Source organism: Cynocephalus volans, chromosome 13, assembly GCF_027409185.1.
Source record: "Cynocephalus volans isolate mCynVol1 chromosome 13, mCynVol1.pri, whole genome shotgun sequence".
Lineage (NCBI taxonomy): Eukaryota > Metazoa > Chordata > Mammalia > Dermoptera > Cynocephalidae > Cynocephalus > Cynocephalus volans.
Window position 1 is genome coordinate 3,632,035 of NC_084472.1, and position 27,505 is coordinate 3,659,539.

General features: G+C 40.4%; 1 protein-coding gene across 4 annotated transcripts in view; it reads left to right on the top strand.

Moving 5' to 3' along the window:
- The window catches only part of PTPRM (protein tyrosine phosphatase receptor type M), a 784,215-nt gene that overhangs the window by 33,236 nt on the left and 723,474 nt on the right, over positions 1-27,505 (top strand). The gene's annotated exons all lie outside the window — the stretch shown is intronic.

Consider the following 27,505-nt stretch of genomic DNA (forward strand, 5'->3'; position numbering starts at 1 on the left):
TCCTGAAGCTCTGGGGGACAGTCCATTCCCTACCTCTCTCCTGGTTCCCAGTGGCTACCGAGAGTCTTTGGCTTGTAGCCATATCACTTCAGTCTCTGCCTCTGTCTTCATGTCTCCTCTTCGGGTTGCTTCTCTGCTGTGTGTCTCTTTTAAGGATCCTTGTCATTGGATTTAGGGCCTTCCTGGATAATCTAGAATTATCTCCGCATCTCAGGAGCCTTAATTATATCTGGAAGACCCTGTTTCCAAATAAGATACCATTTACGGGGTAAGACTGATTACTTTGGGTGGTTATTATTTATGACACCTGAATAACAATAGTTTACTTTATCATATAGCAGTTATATCATGCCAATTTCATAAAATAATCTTATGTAGTTAACTTTGGTAATCTGGTTGCTGCCAGGAATTTCTCATATTTGAGGGAAAGAGAATAATAACACCTACAGAAACAATACAGTTTCTTGAGCCCTTTATGTGTGCCTGGTGCTATGATGTGTAACAACTTACACTGGCCTAGGAGAAAGACACCACCATCATGCCCATTTTACTGATGGGTGACTGAGGCATGGGGTGCTTGAATAACTTGCTAAGTTCTTCTTAGCTAGTTGGTGGTAGAGTCTGCAATGAACTCCTGGCAGTCACCTTCAGAGTCTGCTCTTAAAGACAGTCAAGATGGTAGAGAGATGGCCTTGGTGTCTTCATTTCTACCAATAACTTTATTGTAAGACTGTGGGCAAGTTAGTTCACCCCTATGAACTTGACTCAGTCTGGCATAGTAAAAGGACTGTGAAGGGGGAATTAATAGGGACAGGAAAACAAAAACGAGGCCAGTCAGAAGTTTTGGGCAAAGATTTAGTTGGATTAGGTTGAATGTAACATTAGATGTTTGGGTTATCTGGGAAATCTGACAGTGACAATGCTTTTATAAAAAGCACCGTATAAACTATAAAGCATTATACAAATGTTAAATGATGCTGTTATTCACTCAGTTCCATTTCCCCTTTGTACTGTGAATGTGGTACCTTAAAAATAAGCTTGTTGGGGAAAAAAAAACAAAAACAAAACCTTGTTAATGCTTCAGTGAGTTTAAATACATCTATCTGTATGTGTATATATGTATATATATATGAGGGTACTTCAAAAAGTTCATGGAAAGACTTGTATTATCTTTCAATTCTGTTTTTCCATAGACTTTTGGAGGTACCCTCATATGTTTCAATACATGACATTAAAATATTAGGAGAAAAAGATAAGGTGTTGTGAAAATGTCTAAGATCACTTTCTTTGGGATCATTTTCATAATTTTCGTTCATTCTATCATCTAACTTTATAGTAAAGAAATAATTGGAGTTGTCCTTAACTGTTGAGATTCATTGCAAAACCCTGAGAATACTGTCTTGCAAGTCCATTTTAGTAGATTCATTTGGAATCTTTCTGGAGCATGTTTGATTTGGATGTTAAGCTTCCGTTTGCTTAGGGCCCCTGCCTGTGAACATCTGCCAGGCCTCTGCCTGTCTGGCATCAGCTCTTCCTCCTAACCCGGACTGGGGTCTGCGGAATCCACATGAGGCCAGATGCCCTCTTCAAGGAGAGTCCGGTGGGCCGGCCCCAAGTGACAGGCCTTCCATTGTCGCTCCCCTGTGCTTTGTTGTCAGGAGTATCTGTTTGTGTGAGGCCTGCTGATTCTCTGTTTCTCCTCCTTCATTTCTGTAACTGCCAGTTGTTAGCTTTGGCTTTAAAACAGGCAAACCTCCTGCTCTCCTGGTGCAGAATTAGTGATTTTTATTCTTCCAGGGATCTTGCTGTGGAACACATAGTAGCCTGTGGAGTCTGCTCAGCCCACATTCACAATGGAGCATTGATCCCTACTGCCGTGTGGCACCCTGGCCTCTGCAGCATGCATGTTCTTGGGCCAGAACGGGTTTTCGGTGGGGTTTTGGATCTGACCCGCTGGCTTTAGTTTATAGTTATATCGGGGGCTTGTGTCCTCCTAACCCCATCTTTTATAATGGGGTGATCAGCTACCTTATAGACTTGATGAAATAATCTCATTGCATCAAATGTGCTGATTGTTTTTCCTTGTACAAGACATGATTTTCAGTTGATGTATTGATCAGTCTGGTTACTGGGAATTGAGCCTAATCCACAGTTCTTTTATTTGAGATTTTGCTAAAATTGTCTGTCTTTGGGAGACCGAAAAATGATCCAGGTTGCAAATGAGTTGTTCTAATTCTTTTCATGCCGAGGAAGGCTTGATGCTAAATTTGGGACCTCAGGAGACAGATTTCAGATCCAGAGGGTTAGGAGTGAGACACAGTGGTGCCTTCACATGCCAGATGCAGGAGGTAAGGCTGGAGGATCATGATGGGTTTGGACATAGTTGCTGCTCTATTAAAAAAAAAAACAACAAAAAACTTGATTTGTGTGGGACTATGTGCTAAAATCTAGGAAAGGGAGATTCTCTGGTGTGGGAAATTTTGTGTGTCTCGGCATTAGTGACGGCACCTGGAAATACTCATTTCAATTCAAATGAGTCTGAAGTGGGCCCTGCACAGGCTGCAGGGGAAATTTGCAAGTGGTGTTTTTTTCAGGAATGTTAAGTGTTGATGGTGATGCCAAATTTATGAATGTGGAAGGAATGCGGGTGCTCAGGAAGAGGAAGCTCACAGATTCCACATTTTATTTTGACATCACCATCCTGTGAAATGTATGGTTAACAATAACTGTATATGACAAAAGCCATGAAGGGTTTGGTTCCTGAAAGATGTCCAGGAGGTGCCCTGTTCACCTGGTGCTCACACTTACTGCTGTGGAAATACAGGGAGAGAGCCCAGCAGGCAGCCAAGGTGTGCTTCAGCTGGTAGGAAGAGGACTATTTATTTTCACTTAGTTCTGGGTGGAATGATAAAACAGTTGTAATACTCTTATTTTTCAGTGTTAGTACATAGTAGTTTTCAATTTACATCACATTAAAGCTGTGATAGGCCCCCAAAATAGAGTTTTGGCTTTTCTGTTTCAGGGCTGATAATTTGGTATAATTTAGAATATTGAGAAAAACTTCCAGTGCAACACAGATGAATTGTTATTGTGATCAACTAAGTCAGTTTTACTCATCAGAATATTAATAAATATTTAATAAATATTGAGGAGCAAAAAGGCTGTGTTTATATAAAATTTTGATGATAAAGTCTTAGAAATTAGCTGTATTCCCTATGTGTGTATATTTATATATGTATTTTTTTTTTAGAAATCAGAAAAAATGCTTCCCCACCCCCTTTTTGGTAGCATACTCTGAAAGAAAAGATATTCTTGTTCATAGCACATTAACGTTCTTTTTGCCAGTAGATGTAGAAGGGAGGCAAGGTGAAAATCAGCACGTCTTTTCAAGCTCTTGCAGGGATCAAGCCAAATCTTCTCAGTTATTTTAAGTTCCTTGGTTGCTTTGCACAGTTTTGGTTGTATGGAGTGAGTTGATGTTAACCAGGCACAGCTTGTTCGTGTTGTTGCCTCTTCTGGACAGCTTCTGTTTTGTTTAGGGTGTTATGGGCCACTCAGTGCAGATCTGAGGCTTGTGGTAGTGATTTGGGGAGGGTCGGCTGTGTTGCCAGCCCAGCCCTCCAAGGGAAATCCTTCTTGCCTACTTGGGCACAGAGCAAGAGTTGATTTGGTGTTAGGTGGCTTGTGGGGGTCTGGTTTTCTCCCTGGAGTTAGCCTTTGCAGAGCAGAATAGACAGTGAGAGGCTGCTGTTTGGAACCTGGGAAGCATTTCTAGGCATGAGCAGGGCCTGGGAGCCCTTCTGGACCTCCCCTCAAAGCAGCCATTCGTTCACCTGTCCTCTGGACTGGGAAAGGTGGGGCGGGGAGGTCTCCCTGAGTCCCTTCCCGTGACTGAAGTTGGGGCAGCTGCTCTGCACTTTGCTACTTGCTGTCTTTCTAGACTGAAGACTGAGACCCTCTTTGAAACTCTTGAGACTCTAGTGGCCTGTGTGGGGTGTTTGGGGAAAGACTCCTCTGGCTAATGGTTTAAGGCTGAGGAATCAAAATAGTCACCACTCCTCATTCCATGGACACTGGGGACTTTGGGGAACTTTAGGGTCTGCACAGCTCCAGAAAGAGAGGCATCTCACTGTCGTTGCTTCGGGATCCATTGCCTGCCTTTCCTGGAGGAAGCAAGTAAACCTTAGGCTCTGGTGTTGGATGGATGGGGCCAGGTGGGAGGGGGTCAGCAGGGACTTGGCTTTTCTTTCTCCTTCTCTCAGAGATCACATGTGCAGTTGAAGAGCGTCTTATCCCAGGGGTCAGTTCCGAAGACAGTAGAGAAGGTAAAAATCATTTTTTTTTCATGGCTGAGTGAATTGTTCAGTTCATCCAAGGGTTAAGATTCCTGTGTATGTCATATGCACCATATGCACAATCTGCATACTGCACACTGTCTGTATACTGCACATTAGTAGACTGTGATGGCATTTACAGTTCCTGCTTTGTGGAGGTGAGCAAGGTGGCTCTATGTTATTTGGCCAGTTTGTGTTGATTTAAAGGACAACCAGTCTGGTCAAGCTTTTTTGCCCTTAGTTACCTTTCTGGTTCATAAACCTTTTCTCCAGACACATTCCCTGGCTTTTGGATGAATGGCAAGATTTGGTCAAATGTCTTTGTTTTCTTTAGTTTGCCCTACAGATGCTGGAGGAAGCTCCGTTGTTAGTTGCGGGTCCCTGTGTTCCGTGAGAAGCAGATCTGTCTTACCGTCTTGGCCTTCTTTTGTCTCTGCTCTCCTCTGAACCCATTTTGATTGACGCTGCTCTGTATTGGAGGTCGTTTGACTTACCAGCTTGTCTAGCTGCTCCCTGAATTTTACTTGTACCTTATCAGACATTCCCTTCTCCGGCTTGTAGGCACTTAGGTATCTTACCTTGGGGCTTTCCACATGAACTTCACAAATGCCCTCAGAAAAGTGGAAAAGGAACTGATGTTTATTTAACAGTTGGTGTGAATCGGGCGCTGGGTGCAGTGTTGCAGGTGTTACTTCATTAAATGTTCACGCCAGCTCCTAAAGGGAAATGCTGCTATTATCACCATTTTAATAACGCAGAAACAGAGATTTGGAGCTATGAGGAATGGCAATATCTTAAGCATATTTACTGCAGATATTCTTATTGCAACCAGTTGATGTTTCCTTTCTTCACTGATTGCATGTGGAAAAGCTTATTAATAAATTATGGTGGGAACAACGGATGTGCTTGGGTGTGCTGAGTTATCTCTTCTACACACATCTCCTGCATGAGTGAGGCAGCCTAGCCTGGTGTAAGGTTCAGACCAGAGCTTACCCTCTGGAGCCAGATTTCTGACTTTAAACCTTGGCTCCACGCCTTGTTGTGTGATCTCAGGCAAATTACCTAACCTCTCTGTGCCTCACAGTTGTTAAATAAATTAAACATTTGAGTACACATCTAATAATGTCTTGTTACCAAAGGAGTATGATTTCTGTTGCATGTGCCAGCTTGCCTTGGTAATGAGTGGATGGGGTGGCGGGGCCCTTCTCTATATATTCTAGGCTGTTCAGTTTCCACTTGTGACTGCCTGCTGAGTGTGAAGATGTCACTTTCCCAAAATAAGAATCCTGGATGCCTTAGGTAAGCTGCTCATTCCTTGCTGTGCCTCACAGCACTGATCATCCTCTCTACAGATATCAAAGCCCCCACACCGAACGTGATTTCCTTCTGCCCTGCTGTCTCATATTTAATCCTGCATGGCATGGGCATGGAGGGTGGGGAGCAGCTCAGTAGAAGCTTATTTGCAGTTCCAGCCTTCCCAGCTGCCCATGTGATGGCCTTTTAGGGGCATCGGGCCCTCCTGCTCTACAGGATCTCTTGCCCACCTGTTGCAATAATGAGTGAAACCTTAAAGCCTTCCTGTCCCTAGTTAGAGAAGACACTAGGAAGGCAAGAGCTCCTGGAAGAGGTATCATATTGACTGATATACACATCAAAGGAAGGTACATCCCTTTTTTTTCTGAGTAGGCTTTTATAGAGATGACAGGGTCGGACACTGTGGGAAGGGAGGCATAGATAGTCTGGAGCGACAAAGGATTTCTCCTGACTCAAGACTTGTTTCAGACCAGTGTGTTCCTTCATACTCCTGACTTCACACCAACGCAGGTCAAGGAAGGTTTCTGCTAATTTTTCACGTTCCATTTTTTATGAAAAATTCTCCGTTTCAAGTAAAAAACAGTCCTGTTGCTATGTGAGATTATGTTAAGAAACCACTGTATTGTTATCTGACTTTTTCCCCCCTTGAAGAAGCTCTACATTGATCTCTGGAATTAATGTCAGTGAGCTTTTGAGGTCTCTAAAATGGGAAGGGGAAGGTCCTGGCTGTCTTTCAACTCTGAGCAGTTGAGTGAAGTCAGTGTGTGGGTATCTGTGGAGTGCAGATTTCCTTTGGATTTCTCATTTAACCCCTTGAGCCTGGGGTAAAGGCACTGATTTTTTCCCATGTAGGGGCTGTTTCTGTTCCTGGGTCTCATTCTTAAGCCATGCTAGTGAGGAATGAATTAGAACAACCATATCTAGCTGTCCTCAACCGTCTTGAGGGAGGTGAGGAATTGGACTAGTATTGCCTGCTCTGAAACGCCTAGAGAACTTCAGAAGTCTCTGCAGATGGAGTAGGGGCTGGGCAAGATCTGATGAAAGACCAGTCTCTCCCAGTAAGAACAGATGTAAAAAGTAAAGAAAGAGCCACTCCAGACACATCTGGAAAGCTCTGCAAGTGCAGACTTGTCCCTGGGCGCCCCATAAGGTTAGCCGATCAGAGGCGATGGGGGCAGATGTCAAGGTTAGCTATCGGGAATGTCCTTCAAAATTCCTATTTTCTTCCCCTGGGCGTGTTTATGCTATTATTAAATGATTACACATATTCATTCCTTCCTTATGTATACTTTCTAGCTAATGTCATTTAAAGCTAAAAACAATTCTGTAGTCCTTAATTAGAGTTCCTGAGATTTTTCTACTCAGCCCTTCTTTCTTTCTTCTAAGATTTCCGTCGTCTTCTTTTTTTTTTAAAAGATGACCGGTAAGGGGATCTTAACCCTTGACTGGGTGTTGTCAGCACCACGCTCAGCCAATGAGCAAACCGGCCATCCCTATATAGGATCCAAACCTGTGGCCTTGGTGTTATCAGCACCACACTCTCCCGAGTGAGCCACGGGCCGGCCCTAAGATTTCCGTCTTCTAACATCACAGTGAATTTTGCCCTTATGTTCTTCCTTTGCATTGCTGTAAATGATGGGAGGTTCTTGATGATGAGACAGTTTTCAGTTCACTAAACATCTGCCAACTATGTAGGGACAGTAGCACAAGTGGGTCCTGTGGTGCAGCGTCAGCTTGGGAAACAGGCCAGGTGTGCTGCTCCAGCGGCTGTTGCCGGCTGCGGTGCCATGGGCCTCACTTCTCCTTTCAGAGAATCAGAATTCTCTTATGTAGAGTGAGATCACAAAATAGCCATGCACTCAAAAAACCGCCCCTCCCCTTTTCTAAAAAAAGGGAAGCCCTATCTTCAACAATTTTGTATGGAACCTCAGTTTAGAAAATGTATGTATAGTATGTATAATAGTCCCCCCTTGTCCTCAGGGAATATGTTCCAAGACCTGCAGCGGATGCCTGAAGCCGCAGATAGTATGGAACTCTGTATTGTCTGTGTTTTTTCCTAAACGTGCATACCTATGATAAAGTTTAATTCATGAATTAGGCACAGTAAATGATAACTAGTAATAAAATAGAATAATTATAGCAATATCCTGTAATAAAACTTATGTGAATGTTTTCTCTCTTTCAAAATATCTTATTGTACTCACTTATTTTTATGCCCTGGTTGACCTTGGATAACTGAGACTGTGGAAAGCGAAACTATACATAGTTCCATGACTACTGTACACAGAACTGACAACCATTCCTTTTAACCCTCCCTTCACTTCCTCTTGTGGTCCCTAAGGCCTCACCTTTAATTGAGGAGAAAACACAATTTCTGATCTGCTGGAATTGGAGGATCTCCCAAACCCTGTTAGCTCTTGGATTTTTGATTACTGCCTATGTATGGTCATTCGCCTTAAGCAAGGGAGACTATATCCACAGAGGTGAAAATTGAGGAGAAAAAAGAATTTCTGATGTACTGGAATTAGAGGATCTCCCAAACCCTGTCAGCTCTTGGATTTCTGATTATTGCCTGCGTATGGTCGTTTTCCTTAAGCTAGGGAGACTATATCCACAGAGGTGAAAGGGTGGTTCCATGGATTTCTAATAGTCTAGGGGGAACTGGCCTCACCAGATAGGAGAATTTTACCCAGGATGATTGCTATTGAAGGACGCTTCCCACATTGTTGGTGATTTGGGTTGTGGCAATTTTATTTCTCTCGGGAGGCCCTGAACAAATGACTTAAACTATTATGTTAGTTTTGGGGATTGGGAGGCATTTTTATGAAAGTAATAATTACATTACAGACGCCAATAGGAAGAACCATTAGATATGGGGGTAGAAAAGACACAAGACAAACTCTGTTGGGCAGTTTGAAAACCTAATAAGGTAATTAGTCATTTTAGGAAATGTCTCATAGAGACTCCTTGAACTACAAAACTGCTTATACTAATGAAATTAGGGCAAACTGGCAGGAACAGCTTGTTTGATAGAAACTTCTAGGTTTTGCCCGTTAGTTCTAAATTAGGTTCTCGAGCTTGGTTCCTATGATTATCCTCAGTCCATGAGTTCCTTATAATTAAAAAAAGTTTTTTTAGTCTAATTGCCTTAGAGTAATTTTTTTTTAATCAGCTACAGGGTCTTTTTTAAAAGTTTTTTTTAGTTTTAAGTCACTGTTTCTCAAACCAGGGTGCCCTAGAACTCTTTAGTAAAGACAGTCGTTGGGTCTTTGGTAATTAGTTTTCTTCAAAAGATTTCTGAACGTTTTTCAAGTTTAAGAAATACAGGATTGGAGATGTGTTTAGGTAAATAAGACCACAGGTTACATGAATTCCTCTCACATGTGTTTGGAATAACATGTTTCTTCCTTTGTTTCATTTTTTCACCAGGGAGAGAAACTAATATGTGTTGTGTGTGCGTGTGTTGTGTGTGTGTGTGTGTGTGGCTGGGGGTCTTCTGTTCTACCACAATTTACTTTTGCTTTCTGTTCTGAGTACATGTCAAAAATGTATATGGAACCTGTTGGTAAGGTGCTGGTTACATTTTCAGGTGCCTTTAGGACAAGCGATCCTTATTCTGCTTGGGAGATCTTCACTGACTCCCTTTTAACTGCTTCAGATAATTTATGCTGGGTTCTGGGCTTTCCTCATGCTAATTTCTTCTTACTAATTCATTGCACTTTCTGCTATTTCCCAACATTTCTTAACCACGCTGGTCAGGCCTGTCTCTCAACTACTCCACAAATTCACTTTGATTCTCTCTACCTTGGAACCTTGGTTCATGTTAAACCCCTAAATTAAAATGTCTCCTCTTCCATTCATATATAGCCCAGCTTAATGTATGGACCAAATCATAGCTCTTCAATGAATGGGAGTGAAGCTATAATGCAATTGTAGGTTCTAGCCAGGTGCTCTAAAATTGGATTTGTGAGGAGAGGATACAGAAATGGCCCTTCTCCTTAGGGTTTTCACTCATTTCGTTGCCCCTTCCATCTTGACATCAGGGGAGGGTTAATTTCCTTTTAGCACTGTATAGGTGAGGCTGGACCATGCAAGAAGGCTTTGTAAAGTAGCATGCGACTGATTGGGCTTACAAAGTAGAGTGTACTCAGCTCCAGCTGAGTAGAAGGGAGGGTTCTCTTCGAGTGTGTCAGCCCCCCAAGAACCCAAGCCACACTCTTCACAAACTGTCCACACTCAGGAGAGCAGGACCTGGAGGGTGACAGAAACCACCTTTCTACCTGACCCCTGACACCAGTGATTTGGTGTCACTGTAAGTTTTATCCTCTTTAGGGGAGATATCATCCCATGTGCATAGGAAGATAGCTTTGCTTATGGCCTCAAAGAAAATTAGGAGGTTCTCAATATTGGGTCTCTGGTAGTTCAAATACAACACCGTGCACAAAAAATCTACAAGAGTATTGCTTAGAGGTGTCAAAGATTGTTGAGTTCAAAACCCTTCGCTGGTCATTCTCTTCTGAACTACTCTACACAATTTAACCCTCAATTATATTTTGTCTTAGTCACTTTTGTTTCATACAGTAGATAATAATAATAAATAGTGCTTGTAGTTAGTTGCTACTGATCTATCTCCTTGGTTTCCTCAAAAAAGTTATAAATACCCTGAGAGCTGGGACCGTGTTGCCAGTAGTAAATAGATCCTTGGTTGATTCCAGTGCATTGAAGAGGAGCCCCTGGTTGATTAATCACCTAGGGTCAGCAGATGACTATTGTTAGCTACAGTAGGTCTAACTCATAATCTTTCATTTGAACCAGGTAGATAAGTTATAATGTTGCTTAGATGAAAAAGACACCATTCAATGGAAATCTGAATTTTTCCTGGTAACATTTATAGCTTCATTTGGGCTGCTAGATAGTTATTGGAAAAAAGACAACACGTTCATGATTTAGTGGGAGATTGCTGATTTGGTATATTTAGGCAGTGGGGTCTGAAGATGATGAATACATCACGGCCAGGAAAATACTTTTTCCTCCACCCTCCCCAGAATAGTTTAGGGTAAGTAGCAGAACTAGAGAACATGTGTTAAATAGAATCCAAATCAAACCTACTAGTTGGGCAAATGATTTAAGTGTTATTGTGGAAATTTATGTAAACCGCCAGCTCAGCATAAAACAGCACAAACACAAGCCCAAACTTGTGTTACCATAGTAATAAAGTTCACGCAGGGTAATGTGCCTGTGGTATATGGGAAGGCAACAGAGTACATCTGGAATGCCAATTTTAGAAACAGAAAAAGATGCACTGGAAGTTTGATTTTGTGTGATCAAAGACCATTAGAAGCTAAGGAACTGAAGGAATATTAAGGAACCCTGGAATGTTTGTGTTTGAGGTAATTAGAGCTTCTTGTGTAGGCTTAGAAGTAGGGAGCAAATGATAAGTGATCATAAAAAGAACAAAATAGCATGTTGTCACTCTGAAGGGATGTCTTTTTCTTTAGAGAAAATTGGATCACTTATAGGCAGCTGATCCAGTTAATTATCTGAATTTTATCAGCCCTAAAGAAATCATCTGGATGAATTTTCTTGCCTTCCCCTGTCTAATGTGAAATACTAGTTCAGCATACCTCTCATTTTTCATTAAGAAATTGTCAGCCACTGTTGACAAACAGGTAATGAGTTTGACATGGGATCAATATGCCATCAGTCTTCAGCACAGACATAAGTTTATCCCGTAATGTGGCTTCTTAAAGCATGGGCTTAGATTAAAGAGTTGTTTTTCACCCCAGGGAACATATAAATAAACTCCATTCTAACAGTTAATTTTACAAGTTTCATCACATTTTTAAGAGGGATGATCAGTTTTTAACCGTTTTACTATACAGGGTGAAATTAGAATTGAGAATTTAACTCTGCTCCTACTTGGTGTCCATCTCTGGCCAACATACACAATATTATGAGATTTAACAAGCGACTTCTTTGTTTTAAAATTTTAAGTTGATGTTCTAAGAAGAGGTTAAAAGTGAGAATTTTTAGGAAGGTTACCTTCAAAATCCTTTGTTGCTTAACCCTGATAATTTTTCAGTTGGGGGAGCCGGTTTGATTTTGCTAAAAACAAAACAGAAACCTCATCATTTAAATACGGTCATTTAAAATTATAATTTCAATGTAACAATAGACAAAATTGGGGAACTATAACAGAAAAAAGTCACTCATGATCTTGTTTCTGATAAAAGCATTGCCATTATTTGTGTACTTGCATTCTGGTTCTCTTTAGGGGCATGGTTTGTTTCCTATACTCTGCTCTTCAGGTTGGTTTGTTCTTAGGGTAGCAGTTAAACACTCAGCACTGAGATGCAGCATGAAGGGAGAGGGAGGCCCAGGCCCTGTGGATTACCTGTAGTCACTCTTCATGTATTGTGGGGGAGGGGTAGCCCGGTGGTTAGGCCCAGAGCTGGCACATGTGGAGAGGGCCTGCCCTCTCCTTGGTGTTGAAGGCTGAGGATGCAAATCACACAGGACCATTGGGGCACCGAGAGACCATGTCTCCCGAGAGACCGTCTAGGGCAGTGCTCTTCAGAAGTTTCTGTTCATATAGAATACTCTTGACATGTAAAATTTCTCTCTGTATGTCTGAAAAGTTACCTGCCTATTGACGTTTGCTTTAAATGTATTTTCTTCCAAAACATTGGAGCTACATGACCTAATTGGCAAAGCTAGTCCTCATCACCATACCAAGCGGGCAATTAAAACAATTTATTTCAGAAAAAGGTCTGACGTCATTTTTTGGGTTAATAGGTGTCCCTGTGGCAGCCCTCTCACAGCGTTTTAATTCTGCCATAGAAAACGAGGTGTGGGGTTGGTTAGGAGCTTTCTGCCTCCTTTTTCCTATCTCTCTGAAGTCCTCTATCCTTTGTGCTCCACTGAGGGTCCTGCAGGAGGACCCAGCTCCCAGTTTTCACATGGGATAGGGGGCACTGAGAGGGCTGGATGGGATGGGAGGCTGTGTCGGGGGAGTCAGGGATACAATGAGAGGAAGTGTGAAGAGGAGGTAGGAAGAGCACAAAGTGGAGGTTTCTGGAAAGGCTTTGGGTGCTGCCCTTCCCTGGAGCAGAGGGACTCCCTTTGAAAGATCTCTGTGCTTCCCCAGGGCATAAACTGTCCACACAGGAGTGGCGAGTTGTTTCAGAAGACTTGATTTTACTGTCACTCTTCCGTCTTAAAGCCTCATCCCTTTATTTCATGAGCATTATAAAAATGCAGTTTATTAAAGACTTGACATAAAGTAGACCAAAAAAGTCTCTGCCCTGAAGGGGCTTCTCTATGTACTTAGATTACATGTAGCACAGCACAAATTAAAAGTCACCACCACCACAACCAAACCTAAGAGGGGCGTGATGGTTCTCCAGAGCTTTGGAGGCAGCCATGTTAGAGGGGGATTCTCTTTGCCTTGTGTGGCTTTTAGAGGGACAGCTGGGCTTAGCGGCGTGAGGTGAGAAAGGACTGGGTTTGTGCCTGTGTATCAAGAAGTTTTGTTGCAGTGTGGTCAGTCTGTCAGTGGGATGGACTGATTTTTCCTGGTATGTTCTGTGGAATACAGTGGTAGGTTTTACATGAGAAAAAGGTTGATTGTTGTTAAAGATGTTTTTGAAATGTGAGGTTAAACAGAGGCAATAAACAGGTTTCTTTACTGGAGAACTTATGCATGCTCAGTGCGCTCCTGAGCCCCCAAGAGAGAGAGTGCTGGTTTGCAGAGTATCCTAAATGTAGTACCCATGGGACGCTCTTTCAAAGACTCCCTGGAGTGGCTGGTGTTCTTGGGGACACACTCGGGAATATGCTGGGGTGACAGAGTAATAGGGCTGCCACCCACTTGGTGAAGTGGAGCCCGCTGGGAAGGCTTGGTCTGGTACTGTGGGATGTGTGAAGGGGCTGGGCCCTGGGGCCCTTTCCAAAGTACTGAGTGTGCTTGGATGGAATGTAGAGATAAACAAAAAAGATTTTATGTAATTGAAAGTAGCAAACCTTTAGACCAGGGCACAAAGTCATTTCAATATTTGCATCTTGCCACTTTGGTGAAGCTGACCTTTGGCAGAGGCGGAGGCTCCTTTGTGTGGCCCTGAAGAGCCATCTCTGTCACATGAGAGGCCTTTACCTGCCCTGTCTGCTAGGGAATGGTGTGGTTTCTGTCTTCTCTTGAGGAATGCTTCCCTCCCTTCATATAAGGGATGTCAGGAAGCTCCACTTGGATTCCTGGTAGGGATGCTGTGCATTTCAGACATGAGTGATAACTCCCTGCAGCAGATCTCAACAGACCGACCCAGAGGAGCAGCCAAGGCCTTGGGGCTTACCTGGTCCTTTCTTTTGGGTTGTTGAGGCTCTCTGGCTGAGTTTAGTTGCCTTTGGTTCGGGTTCTCAGAAAGGCTCTGTGTTACTCTGCAGAGCCTGGGCCTCTTCACTGGTACCGGCCCACATCCTTTGCTCATGGGCCCTGTTCCTCCCTGTCTCCTGTCCCAGGACTGGTTTCCTGGAAGAATGCCTCGAGGGAGGTGGCAGCCAGTCTGTGCTTGTGAGAACAGCATGGCCCTCTCTGGCTCCTCCCCTGTTCCCCTCCTGCCCACCTTCCCACAAGAGCAGAGCTGCTGCTGGCTTCTGGTGAGGCCTTACCGGTGGGAGGCCTAAGGAGATCCGCCTGTTCTCACTCACACGGCCAAGTTGATCCTGGTGTCTTTCATTTGTCTGTCTGCTTTCCTGGCTGGTGCCCAAGATGCAGTTTCCTAGTGTTTCCACACATGAGTGGCTGGGCTGTGCTGGGTCATTTGACATTGTTCTCACCGTCAGCACCTCTTTTATCAAAAGAAGTATGGAGAGGGAGGTTCTGTATTCACAAAAAGCAGGGTATTAAAAATGATGTATTTAAGTAGGGTGCCTTAGAAATAGAATTCACAGCTGAGTGGCCTCTTTCTAGTACAGAACATTTAGGATGCTATACTGCAGTGTGGTGTGGCACATTTGAAAGGCACCCAACCTCAGTGTCAGTGGAGGTGCTGACATTATTCTGAGCACAGGTTCTTCTTCTAAGGGGATTTTATAGTTTTAAGGGGAATTTGGAAAGGGAAAGTTGGGAAGCTCGAACTGATAGGACAGGTACTTCTATTTGTAGGTTGAGTCGTCAAAGTCCTCCTGGATGTTGAAGTTCTTGCTTAAATGTCCCCTCTTCTCCAAAGCCCTCTCTGGTTCTGCCGAACTAGAGCGAATATTAACATGCTTGATGCTTTTCTAGCCCTGGATGTATGACTATTATACATTGTAGAAGTTGTAGTATTTGCTTAAATGACTTCCTCCTCTATTAATCTGTAAGCTTTTTGAAGGTATAACCTCCCTTTTTAAATTTTATTTCCATGGAGCAAATATTACACACTCAATAAAGATTTACTGAATTGAACCAAAATATATCAGATCATGTTATTTTCTTTCTGTTTTGAGGAAAAACATAGTTTTCCTGAGTAAATGTAGAAGTTATTTGCCTAACTGAAAAAAATCTAAGCCTTAATTAAAAAGCTTAATTTTAAAGAGGGTTTGCATCAACCTTCAACACTGGAGATGTATCTGTATGTCCCCTTCCTTCCCCCAGTGTAAGCCTTTCGTGAGAAGAGAATAATCATTAACCTCATGTGTTAGTGTGGCGGAATGTCTGGGAAGTGGGAGGTTGAGGAATGCTGCATGTTGAATAAATTGTGAATATTTCTGGTTTCAATTTGCTTTACCTACTCAGGGTCTGGAAGGTCTGAAATGCTGCCCTGGACTTCGGTTCTGTGTGAATTGGCTCCGAGGACAAGGAATGCTAGAAGTAGCTGTTGGAATTAGAGCTTCAGAGACTGGGCTCATGAGAGGAAAGTGCACTGGAATCTGCTCTCTCAGATCTTGCCTTTAGTCTGACTTGTTGATGACAGCCCCACGTTGGAAATAGTCCACGGCTAATAAGAATGTTTTATTTTCATACGCAGCTTGCTCATTATGCAATCCAAAATCCTGAAACAAAACCCAAAACATTTTTAAAACTCCCAAAAAAGCTTTTCATGGAAGTGATTACTTAATAGTGCACATTTCATAGAGTTGAATAAAGCACTATCATAAAGAAAATGTTAAGTCTTTCCTTCCCTGAGGGAAACGATGTGGGTTAACCTGCTTAAAATATATACAGATATTGCAGTTAAGTAAGTTTTCATGCCTCTATCTTCCCCTTCCTTCTTATTACTGCCATTTCCCCTATTCTGATTTACTGATTATTTATTATTCTTGAATAATACATTTTTAAAGATTATTTATTTCTCTCACTTTAACTTGGACTGGTATTTCGGAATTTCTGTTTAATGTATTAATAAAATTAGTGCTAGTAGGAGTTGTAAGTTTAGGATGTGACAAGCATACAAATTACTTGAGTCTCAAAACAAAACAAAAATCTTGAAAGAAAAAAAAAAGCCCTCAAAAACAAATCCCCAAGTCCTTATGCCCCATATCTACTATCTTTCAAAACCAAGTAATAAGAATTTCTACACCTTTCTTCATTCTTTTTGTGGTTTGGTGTAACCTTTGATTTGTGATGCTTTTTACTTCACCCTGCGACATTTAAGACGTATGCTACACAAAATATAGTTCCTGGCTAACCAGTTCCATAACCCTAGTTAAGCTTTTCCATTCTGCAAAGGCGATAGCTCTGAAATACAGAAGTGATTGCATTAAATCCTTGGCTGGCAATTTTCTGTGGGATTGGGTATTGAAATGCAGCAAAGCAAATAATGAAGGCATATGTTTACCTATAATTCTTTTTACCTTGGGAGAAGGATTAAATAGGAACAGTTTGGTTGTTGTCAAATTCTTAACAGTTGCTTTCAAGCATGAAACAGTCCCCAGGCTCTCAGAGGATTTACTTAACAGTTTGAATAGAGAGGTCTTTACTGCTAATGGAACTGAGATGGCAGGCTTAAGCAATGGGGTGCTTTATAGCCTCTTTAGCCACTTGAGAAGATGTAACATCAAATAGCTGAAACTGTGAAACTGTCCCGGTCTCCATTGGTGTTTAGGAAGTTGTGCAAAGATTGGTGAATAAATAATTCAGGGTTGTATGAATGTCTGGATGCCAAGAGCGTTGAGAGTATCTAAAAGCTTGATTCATTGAAGGGTTAGTTCTGGGAGAAGCTCTGCAGCGCCTACTTGAGCTTGGCCCCAGGGAACATTTACAGATGATGACATTTTTGAGGAAAGAAAGAACTTTTGCTTGGGATTGACTGAGCTTTGTAAAGAAACATTTCACTGGAGGCTCCAATCCTGCAAAAGTATTATTCATAAAACAAAGAACATTTTATTTTTAGTACAGATGGTTGGCAGTTGTCACTTGTGTATGTATGCATATGTGTGTGTGTTTAAAATACACAATGGTGGAGATTACTTAGGGTCTCAAGTAACTATTTAAGCTCTGTACTATTTAATAGTTAAGCTTTAAGAAAACACTTGTTGAAGACATAGGAGAGAAGCAGTCACAATTTGTCTAGCATTGTCTATTTATTAAAGATGTTTCCTGAATGTGTCCTCTAAGAACAGCTAGAAAAGCAGGTCTTGGGGACCTATAGGATGTATGGAGAGTCACAGACATTCTGACTATCCTTCTGTGAATAGAGTAGGGTTGTACTTCCCTGTTCACTTGGACACAGGTGTGGCCATATGACCTGCCAATTAAATGTCACTTCTGGGCTGAAGCGTGTCAGCCCTAGGGTGATGGTGACTTGGAAAAGAGCCCGTGCTCCTGGGCAATGGACGTGGAGTGTGAGCAAGAAATGACATATTCCTGATATTTTGTGATTGGTACTGCAGTGTAACTCAGCCCACCCTGGCTGATCTATCCCACAAGATGCTAGATTCTTCTGGAGGAGAAGAACTATACTCAAGAGGCCCATGTGTATTTCCTTACCTGAGGCTGAGTGGAGAAATTCCTGTGTGACTTGGCTCGCAGTTAGGGAGGGACGGACAAACCTTTGGCTGCTGAGCAACGGCAGTTATGGGGGCGCTGGACTTTCTCTTTATTTTTTATTTTTATTTTTCCTCTCTCTCGTAGGTTCCTCCAACATTCTTTCTCTTCTCCCCTCTACCAGCCAAGTCTGTTTTTATCCTTTGCATGGTTTCTTGGCAGGAATTCTCAATTTCTGTTCACCCAAAGTGGAAAGCAACTTCTCTCCTTCAGCTCCATGACGCCGAGTGACTGGAGCCCTGTACCCTTTTCTCTGCCACAGACAAGGAGACTGTGTGTCCTAAAGCTGATGAAAGTGGTTACTGTAATTAGCAAGCAAGGAGATTCATATACTTTCACAGAGCCGGAGCTGGCGGGGGTCACATTCTAGATCTGTTGTCCTTAGGTACATCTCAGTGCTTTATCAAATCTGCTTTTCATGAATGTCCTTCACTCTTAAACTCTGGGAGGTTGGTGACATAATATGCATTTTATGGATGGAGAACTGAGGCTCAGAGATGTTAAGTAATGTGCTCAGATCATCCACGTAGCCATTATATCACTGAGCAGCTTCAAAGCTCCTCACATTCCAGAATGGACACTCTTTGTATTGCTTTATCACATGGCTTTTAAGTATGATTAAATAGACATAGTTGAAAGAGACAGATATTTGAAACTATAGAAGGCCAGTTCAAATAGATAATAACCGTGATAAAACAACAGTAAAATAATAATAGCGGTTAAAACTTACATAGTGCTTACTATATGCTGCACTGTTCTAAGTGCTTCAAGTTTATTAATGCACTTAATTCTCATAACACTAGGAGTAGGTATTCAGATGAGGGAATAGAGGCACAGGGAAGTTAAGAAACTTGCCCAAGGCCACCCAGATAATAATTGGTAAACTGGGGTTTGAATCCAGGCTCTAGAATTCTTGTTCTACAGAACCACTATTTGAGACTTTGTTAAATGGAGATGAGAAGAGGTTTTTTATTGTTTTGTTTTTTTTAAGAGTCTAGTTTTTTAAGAGCAGTTTTAGGTTAACAGCAAAACAGAGAGGAAGGTGTAGAGATTTTCCATATTTCCCCTGCCCCTACACTTTCACAGCCTCCGCCATCATCAGCATCCAGTACCGAGTGGTATATCGTTACAGCTGATGAACCTACATTAATACATCATTATTATTACCACCCAAAGTCCACATTAGGGTTCACACTTGTGTTGTACATGCTGTGGGTTTGGACACATGTATAATGACGTGCATCTACCATTATCGTATTGTACAGAGTAGTTTCACTGCCGTATGCACCATCTGAGCTCCATCTGCACATCCATCCCTTGACCCCAACCCCCAGCAACCAATGATCTTTTTACCATCTTCATAGTTTTGCCTTTTGCAGAATGTTATAAAGTTGGAATCATCCAGTGTGTACTCTTTTCTGGTTGGCTTCTTTTACTTAGTACTATGTATTTAAGTTTCCTCCATACTTTTCATGGCTTGATAGCTTATTTCCTTTTAGTACTGAATAATATTCTATTCTCTGGATGTACCACAGTTTATTTATTCACCTGTGATAGGATAACTTGGTTGCTTTCAAATTTTTTCAATTATGAATAAAGCTGCTATAAATGTCCATATGCAGGTTTTTGTGTGGACATAAATTTTCAGCTCCTTTGGGTAAATACCAAGGACTGTGATTGCTGGATCATCTGGTAAGAACATGTTTAATTTTGTAAGAAACTGCCAAAAGTGTCTTCCACAGTGGCTGCACCATTCTGCATTCCCATCAACAATGAATGAGGGTTCCTGTTGCCCCACATCCTGACCAGCATTTGGTGTTGTCGGTGTTCTGGATTTTAGCCATTCTAATAGGTGTGTGATAAGAGTATTATTGAACTGAATTTTTATAAATAACAAATGACCTGCATTTCCTGAAATATGTAGTTCATGACTGTTTTGTTTGTTTGTTTATGAATCTTAAAATGTGTACTGTGCATATGTGTTATTGCTTTATATTTCAAACTTCTAGCTACTACCTCCACCCTCCCACACTCCCCTTACCACTGCAGCCTGTGGTTCATGGTAGGGGTCAGGCCTCACATATGTTTCCATGAGAGGAATTGATTATGGGCTTTTAATGGTTTGTACTGAGCTCTCAGTGATCTATAATAGGTTTACTGTGGTCTATGCCAGGCTCAATGGTTTAACAGCTCTTTTTGAAAGGACAAAACTGATAATGTGGCCATTTTCTATAGGATGAAAACAACTAGAAGGAAAGACATCCTAGTGAAATATCTTGTGACTGTGCCTGAGATTTGTTAGTCATCAAGAGGTGCCATTGAAAAATACTGCATGTCCTCACTCATAAGTGGGTGCTAAGAAAGGAGAGAAAGAAAAAAAAGAAAGAAAAAAGGTCACAATAATACATTGAACTAACAAAGGAGAGAACAAATCTATGTTTACTAGAGGTAAGTGGGGGAGGGAGAGGGGAATAGGGAAGATATTGGGTAAGTGGCACAAAGGATAATTATGATTTGTAATAATGAATATCCTAATAATATTGATTTGATCATCACATGTTGTACACAGGTGATGGTAGTCAACTCTGTATGCCTAAAATATGTACAATTAATTGTGCTTCAATTAAAAAAAAGAAGGGGTGCCATCATGTGTAATCTTCAGGGACACAAGTGCAGCTGAGGCAGGCTTGGGTGGCACATCTGCTTTGGGCTGCATTGTGCCAAGGCCCCGGGGAATTAGGGTGATTATGGAGAGGCCAGCCCCAAGACGGGGTGAAGGGGTCTATGAGGTAGGGACAAGAGAAAACAGCCTCACTGCCCAGGTCAGCTCCAGCACTAGGAAGCAAAGACATGAGGGAGCCAGCTGTGCTAGAACCGGCAGTTGCTGTGCCGCAGAACCCCCAGTGCAGGCAGTCCTCATACCCCAGAGAGGACTCAGAGCTACCAGGCCCACAGGCTCCCAGCCAGCTGTGTTGGAACTGGCAGCCACCACTCTGCACCACGGGGTCGTCAGCCCAGGTGAATCCCTGCCCCCCAGAGAGGCCCAAACCCCTAGCACACAGGCCCTGAAGAAGCTGCGCTAAATAGGTGGTATCTGCGGGATCTAGGCCAGACACTAGGGTAGAACAAGTGGACAGTGAAACCCTCTGCTGCAATGACTAAATACCAACGTAGCAATACCAGAAATTTAAAAAATCAAGGAAATACAGCATCATCAAAGGAAAGTAATAACTCTAAAGTTCTAAATCCTGTAGAACAGTAAGTCCTTGAAATAACTGACAAGGAATTTTGAGCAATAATTCTAAGGAAAATAAATGAGATACAGGAAAACTCAGTTAGATAACACAATGAAATGAGAAAAAGTATACAGGACCTGAAAGAAGAAATGTACAAAGATATCAATGCCCTGAAAAAGAATGTAGGAGAGCTTTTGGAGCTGAAGGATTCATTCAACAAAATAAAAAACACAACAGAGAGTTAACCAGCAGGCTAGAACAAGCAGAAGAGAGAATTTCTGACCTTAAAGACAGTCTGTTTGAAATAACACAGGCAGACAAAAGAAAAAAGAATTTAAAAAATTGAAGAAAATCTAAGAGAGATAACAGACAACCTTAAGTGCTCAAATATCCAAATCATGGGTATTCTAGAAGGGGAGAAAAAAGGAAATGGCATTGAAAACATATTCAATGAAATAATAGCAGAAAACTTCCCAGGTATAGGGAAAGACATAGATCTTCAGACTCAGGAGGCTCAAAGATCTCCAAACATATTTAACCCAAAAAGGTCCTCCCTAAGACATATTATAGTAAAATTGGCAAAACTTAAAGACAGAGATTCTTAAAAGCTGTAAGAGAGGTGTCAAGTCACCTATAAGGGAGCCCCAATCAGACTAACATGAGATTTTTCATCAGAAACCCCAAAAGCCAGAAAAGAATGGAATGATATATTCAAAATACTAAAAGATAAAAATTGCCAGCCAAGAATACTTTACACAGCAAGTCTATCCTTCCAAAATGAAGGATAAATAGTATATTTCTCAGACAGACAAAAACTGCAGGAGTTCACTACCACACTACCAGACTTACAAGGAATCCTCAAGGGAGAAGGGAGTACTGTCAAGGGAGAAGGGAGTACTGGGTCTGGTACCTGAAAAAAATATTCATTACAATGAATACTCAAGAAAGAACAAATACTGCCAGTAAAATAAACATGTTAATAATAAAGAGAAAAAAAGTTTATCTACCATCCCAAGAAACCAACAAACACAGAAGACAAACAGTAAATCAGAAAGAAAGGAAGGAAAGATAACTTAAGATATCCAAACAAAAGTCAGTAAAATGCCAGGAGTAAATCAACACCTTTCAATAATAACTCATAATGTAAAAGGATCAAATTTCCCACTTAAAGACACAGATTGACCGACTGGATTAAAAAGATGGACCAACAATATGATGCCTTCAAGAGACTCACCTCACCTGTAAAGACACATATAGACTAAGAGTGAAAGGATGGAAGAAGTTATACCATGCAAATAGAAATGAAAAATGAGCTGGAGATTCTTATATCAGACAAAATAGACTTTAACCAAAAACCGTAAAAAGAAATAAAGAAGGCCAATATATAATGATAAAAGGATCTATCAATCAAGAAGACATAACAACTATAAATATATATGCACCCAACATCAGAGTAGCCAGATTTATAAAGCAAACAGTATTAGACCTAAAGAATGAGATAGACACTGATACCATAATAGTGGGGGACCTGAACACCCCACTCTCAACACTGCATATCATCTAGGCAAAAAATCAACAGAGAAACACAAGAACTAAACAACACTTTAGACCAATTGGACTTGGCAGATATCTACAGAACATACCACCCAACAACCACAGAATATTCATTCTTCTCAACAGCACATGGAACATTCTCCAGGATAGACCACATCTTAGGTCACGAAGAAAGTCTCAACAAATTCAAAAAAATTGGAATTATTCCATGTATTTTTTCAGATCATGATGGATTAAAATTGGAAATCAATAACAAGCGAAACTCTGGAAACTATACAAACAAATGGAAATTAAACAACATTCTACTTAATGACATATGGGTCCAAGAAGAAATTAAACAGGAAATCAAAAAGTTTATTGAAACTAATGAAAATAATGACATATCATACCAAAGCCTGTGGGATACTGCAAAAGCAATACTAAGGGGGAAATTTATTGCATTAAATGCTTACTTCAGAAGAATGGAAAGATGATAGGTAAACAAACTAACACTTCACCTTAAAGAACTAGAAAATCAAGAACAATCCGAACAGAAAGTTAGATGGAAAGAAATAAGATCAGAGCAGAAGTAAATGAAATAGTAATCCAAAAAATGATACAAAAGATCAATGAAACAAAAAGTGGGTTTTTAAAAAAGATAAATAAAATTGACAAAACATTAGCAAGGCAAACTAGAAAAAAGAAGAGCAAATACTCAAATAACAAAAATAAGAAATAAAAAAGGTGATATTACAATTGATACCTCAGAAATACAAGGAATCATTAGAGACTACTATAAACAACTATATGACAACAAATTTCTAAATCTGGAGGAAATAGATAAATTTCTGGATATGTACAAACTACCAAAACTGAGCCAAGATGATATAGAAAATCTGCACAGACCAATAACAATAAAAGAGATTGAAGCTGTTATCGGAAGGCTCCCAACATTGAAAAGCCCAGGACCAGACGGCTTCACTGCAGAGTTCTACCAAACTTTCAAAGAGAAATTGATACCAGTTCTCTACAAACTATTCCAAATTGAAACAGAGGCCATTCTGCCAAATTCTCTATGAGGCAAACATCACCCTAATACCAAAACCAAACAAAGATACAACAAAAAAAGAAAGCTACAAGCCAATATGCTTGATGAATATAGATGCAAAAATCCTCAATAAAATACTAACCAACAGAATACAGCAACACATACACAAAATTATTCACCATGATCAAGTGTAATTCATCCCAGGGATGCAAGGTTGGTTCAACATACACAAATCAATAAATGTGATACACCACATCAATAAACTTAGAGACAAAAACCGTATGATCATCTCTATAGATGCTAAAAAAGCATCTGATAAAATTCAGCATTTATTCTTGATAAAGACTCTCTACAAGTTGGGTATAGGTGGAAAGTATCTCAACACAATTAAAGCCATATATGATAAGCCCACTGTCAATATCATCCTAAACAGTTAAGAACAGGGACTAGACAAGGATGCCTAGTCTCACCACTCCTATTCAACACAGTGTTGGAAGTACTAGCCAGAGCACTCAGAGAAGAGAAGGAAATAAATGGCATCCAAATTGGAAAAGATGAAGTCAAACTGTCCCTGTTTGCAGATGATATGATCCTATATGTTGAACAGCCTAAAGCCTCTACAAAAAAACTTTTAGAGTTGATAAATGATTTCAGCAAAGTTGCAGGATAAAAAATCAACACACAAAAATCATTAGCATTTCTATACTCCAACAATAAACACGCAGAAAAAGAAATCAAGAAGGATAGCCCATTTACTATAGCCACCAAAAGAATAAAATATTTAGGACTAAAGTTAACCAAGGAAGTGAAAAATCTCTATGATGAGAACTACAAACCACTGTTGAGAGAAATTAAAGAGGGCACCAGAAGATGGAAAGATATCCCATGCTCTTGGATTGGAAGAATTAACATTGTGAAAATGTCCATACTACGCAAAGTGATCTACAAATTCATTGCAATCCCCATCAAAATTCCAATGACATTTTTCTCAGAAATGGAAAAACATCCCTAACATTTGTATGGAATAATGAAAGACCACAAATAGCCAAAGCAATCCTGAGCAAAAATAAAATAAAATAAAATAAAGCTGGAGGCATAACACTACCTGACTTTAAACTATACTACAAAGCTATAATAACCCCAACAGCATGGTACTGGCATAAAAACAGACACACTGATGAATGGAACAGAATAGAGGATCCAGAAATTAACCCATACACCTACAGCCATCTGATCTTTGACAAAGGCACCAAGTGTACACACTGGGAAAGAGACTGCCTCTTCAGCAAATGGTGCTGGGAAAACTTGATATTCATATGTAGGAGAATGAAACTACACCTGTACCTCTCACCATACACCAAAACCAACTCAAAATGGATTAAAGAATTAAATATACATCCGGAAAAAATAAAACTCCTTATAGAAAATATAGGGCAAACACTCCAGAAAGCAGGATTGGGTACAGACTTTATGAATACAACCCCCAAAACACAGGCAACTAATGGAAAAATAAACAAATGGGTTTATATCAAACTAAAAAGCTTCTGCACAGCAAAAGAAGCAATTAACAGAGTGAAAAGACAACCAACAGAGGGGGAGAAAATATTTGAGAAATACTTATTTAACAAACGATTAGTATCCGGAATATAGTAGGAACAAGTTTACAGCAAAAAAACAAATAACCCAATTAAAAAATGGGCAAAGGAGCTAAATAGGCATTTCTCAAAGGAAGGTATACAAATGGCCAATAGACACATGAAAAAATATTCAACATCACTTAGCATTCGGGAAATGCAAATTAAAACCACTTTGAGATACCATCTCACTCTAGTTAGGATGGCTAAAATCCAAAAGACTGAGAATGATAAATGCTGACGAGGTTGCAGAGAAAAAGGAACCCTCATACACTGTTGTTGGGAATACAAAATGGTGCAGCCTTTATGGAAAATGGTATGGCGGTTCCTCAAGCAATTACAGATAGATCTACCATATGATTCAGCTATTCCACTGCTGGGTATATACCCAGAGGAATGGAAATCATGTCAAAGGGATACCTGTACTCCCATGTTTATTGTAGCACTATTTACAATAGCCAGTAGTTGGAACCAGCACAAATGTCCATCATCAGAAGAGTGGATAAGGGAAAAGTGGTATATCTATACAATGGAATACTACCCTGTTAAAAGAAGGAATGAAATACTACCATTTGCAACAACATGGATGGACTTTGAGAAAATTATGTTAAGTAAAATAAGCCAGGCACAGAAAGAGAAATAGCACATGTTCTCACTTATTTGTGGGAGCTAAAAATAAATAAATAAATTTCAAACAATAAAATTGGGGACAGGGAAGAAGACACAATAATCACAACAATTCCTTGAACTTTTTAAGACAAGTGAACAGATATGATATTATGGGGGGTGGAGGGGGGATAGAGGAATTGGTTAAGAGACATGAAAATCAACTACGTTATATATTGATAAATTAAAAATAAAAAAATAAAAAAGAATGAGGAAAAAAAAGGGAAGGAAGGACATGGGGCTGTGAAAGGAAGCTAGACTTTTGTTTTTAATCTGAAAGAGTTGAGTGATATACTTGACCTGGCCTGGGTGGGTGGGGGTGGGTGGGTGGGGGTGTGGTGTGTGTGTGTGTGTGTGTGTGTGTGTTTCTGTGTTGAGGAGTAAGAAAGAGGACCAAAAAGCAAGGTTGTTGAACTAGCCAGAATTCAGCCAAGTTCTCATCTGAACCCATAATCCCTCCAAGATTTGTTTTCCAGGCATAAGAGGAAAAATCATTTTCTAAAACTTTCCATTTCTGATTTTTCTGTGATTATGGGCAGTCTAACTTGTGTAAAATTTTTATGATACCTTTTTTATTTGTAAATTCTTAGTGTGTTAAACTTGCTTATTTTAATGCTATCTAAATTTTTGGAAATTCTCATTTTTCTTTTGTCTTCTTGATGTAAGGTAATTTGTTGTTGGGGCTATATTTTACAATTTAGTTACTTAAAATGATTTTGCTTTTAGTGCAAATCTTATCTTATTTGAAAAATATGTATTTTTTCTTTGTCACTGACAATCAGTTTGTCTTTAACCCTTTTTCTGATGAGTCCTATATTGTCATTGTAGGAAAAAGTAGAAAATACCAGAAAAATACCAAAAGGAAAATAAAACAGTCCAATTACTCAGAGAAGCACTATTAACAGTTTGTTGTATTTTTCTAGATTTCCATGCAGGTATATTATACATTACATATGTGTGCTTACCTTTGTACATAATAGTAAATATGCTACGCACAAACTTTTTACAGCCTGCCTTTTTCAGTGATCAAGATCATCATCATTTTTCCAAGCTTGGAAATAATCTTGGAAAATAAGATTTTTAATAGAGTCATATGACTTTAATATTATTTCATAATTTATATATTCTTACTTTTTGCATTGTTGGGCATTTAGGTTGCCAGCAGTCTTTCACTATTAATAATGCTACATTGAGCATCTTTGCTTCCATGTTTTAATGACGCTTCATAGTGAAGGGGAGAGAAGATGAAGGCTTAGAGCAATAAAAGTAACTGCTGTTCATAAGCTTTAACCACATGACAGACACTGGACACTTTATTTACCCCCAGAAGAGCCACATGAGGTTGGTGGCATTGCCCCCCTAAAGAAACAGACAAACCCACTGGTGCCTGCAGCTGGTGGGCTGCAGAGGTGGAATTGAACACAGGACTCTCTGGACCAAGCCCCAGCTCTTCACTGCTCCTCTGTTCTGCCTCAGGCACATGGGGAGAGCACTGAGAGACCAAATTACCGGAGAAGCACTGTTGAAAATTGTATGGGAAAAAGCTATTAGGATTAAACAAAAACCAGCCAATGCTGGTGGATCTGAAACCAGATCAGACAGGTATAGACTGGAAACTCTCATAAATATTCTCTTTCCCTAGCTTCTGGCATTGTAGATTTTAAAAATGAGGTCTCCAGAAGTAAAGTGATTTGCTTAAGGGCATACAACTAAATATT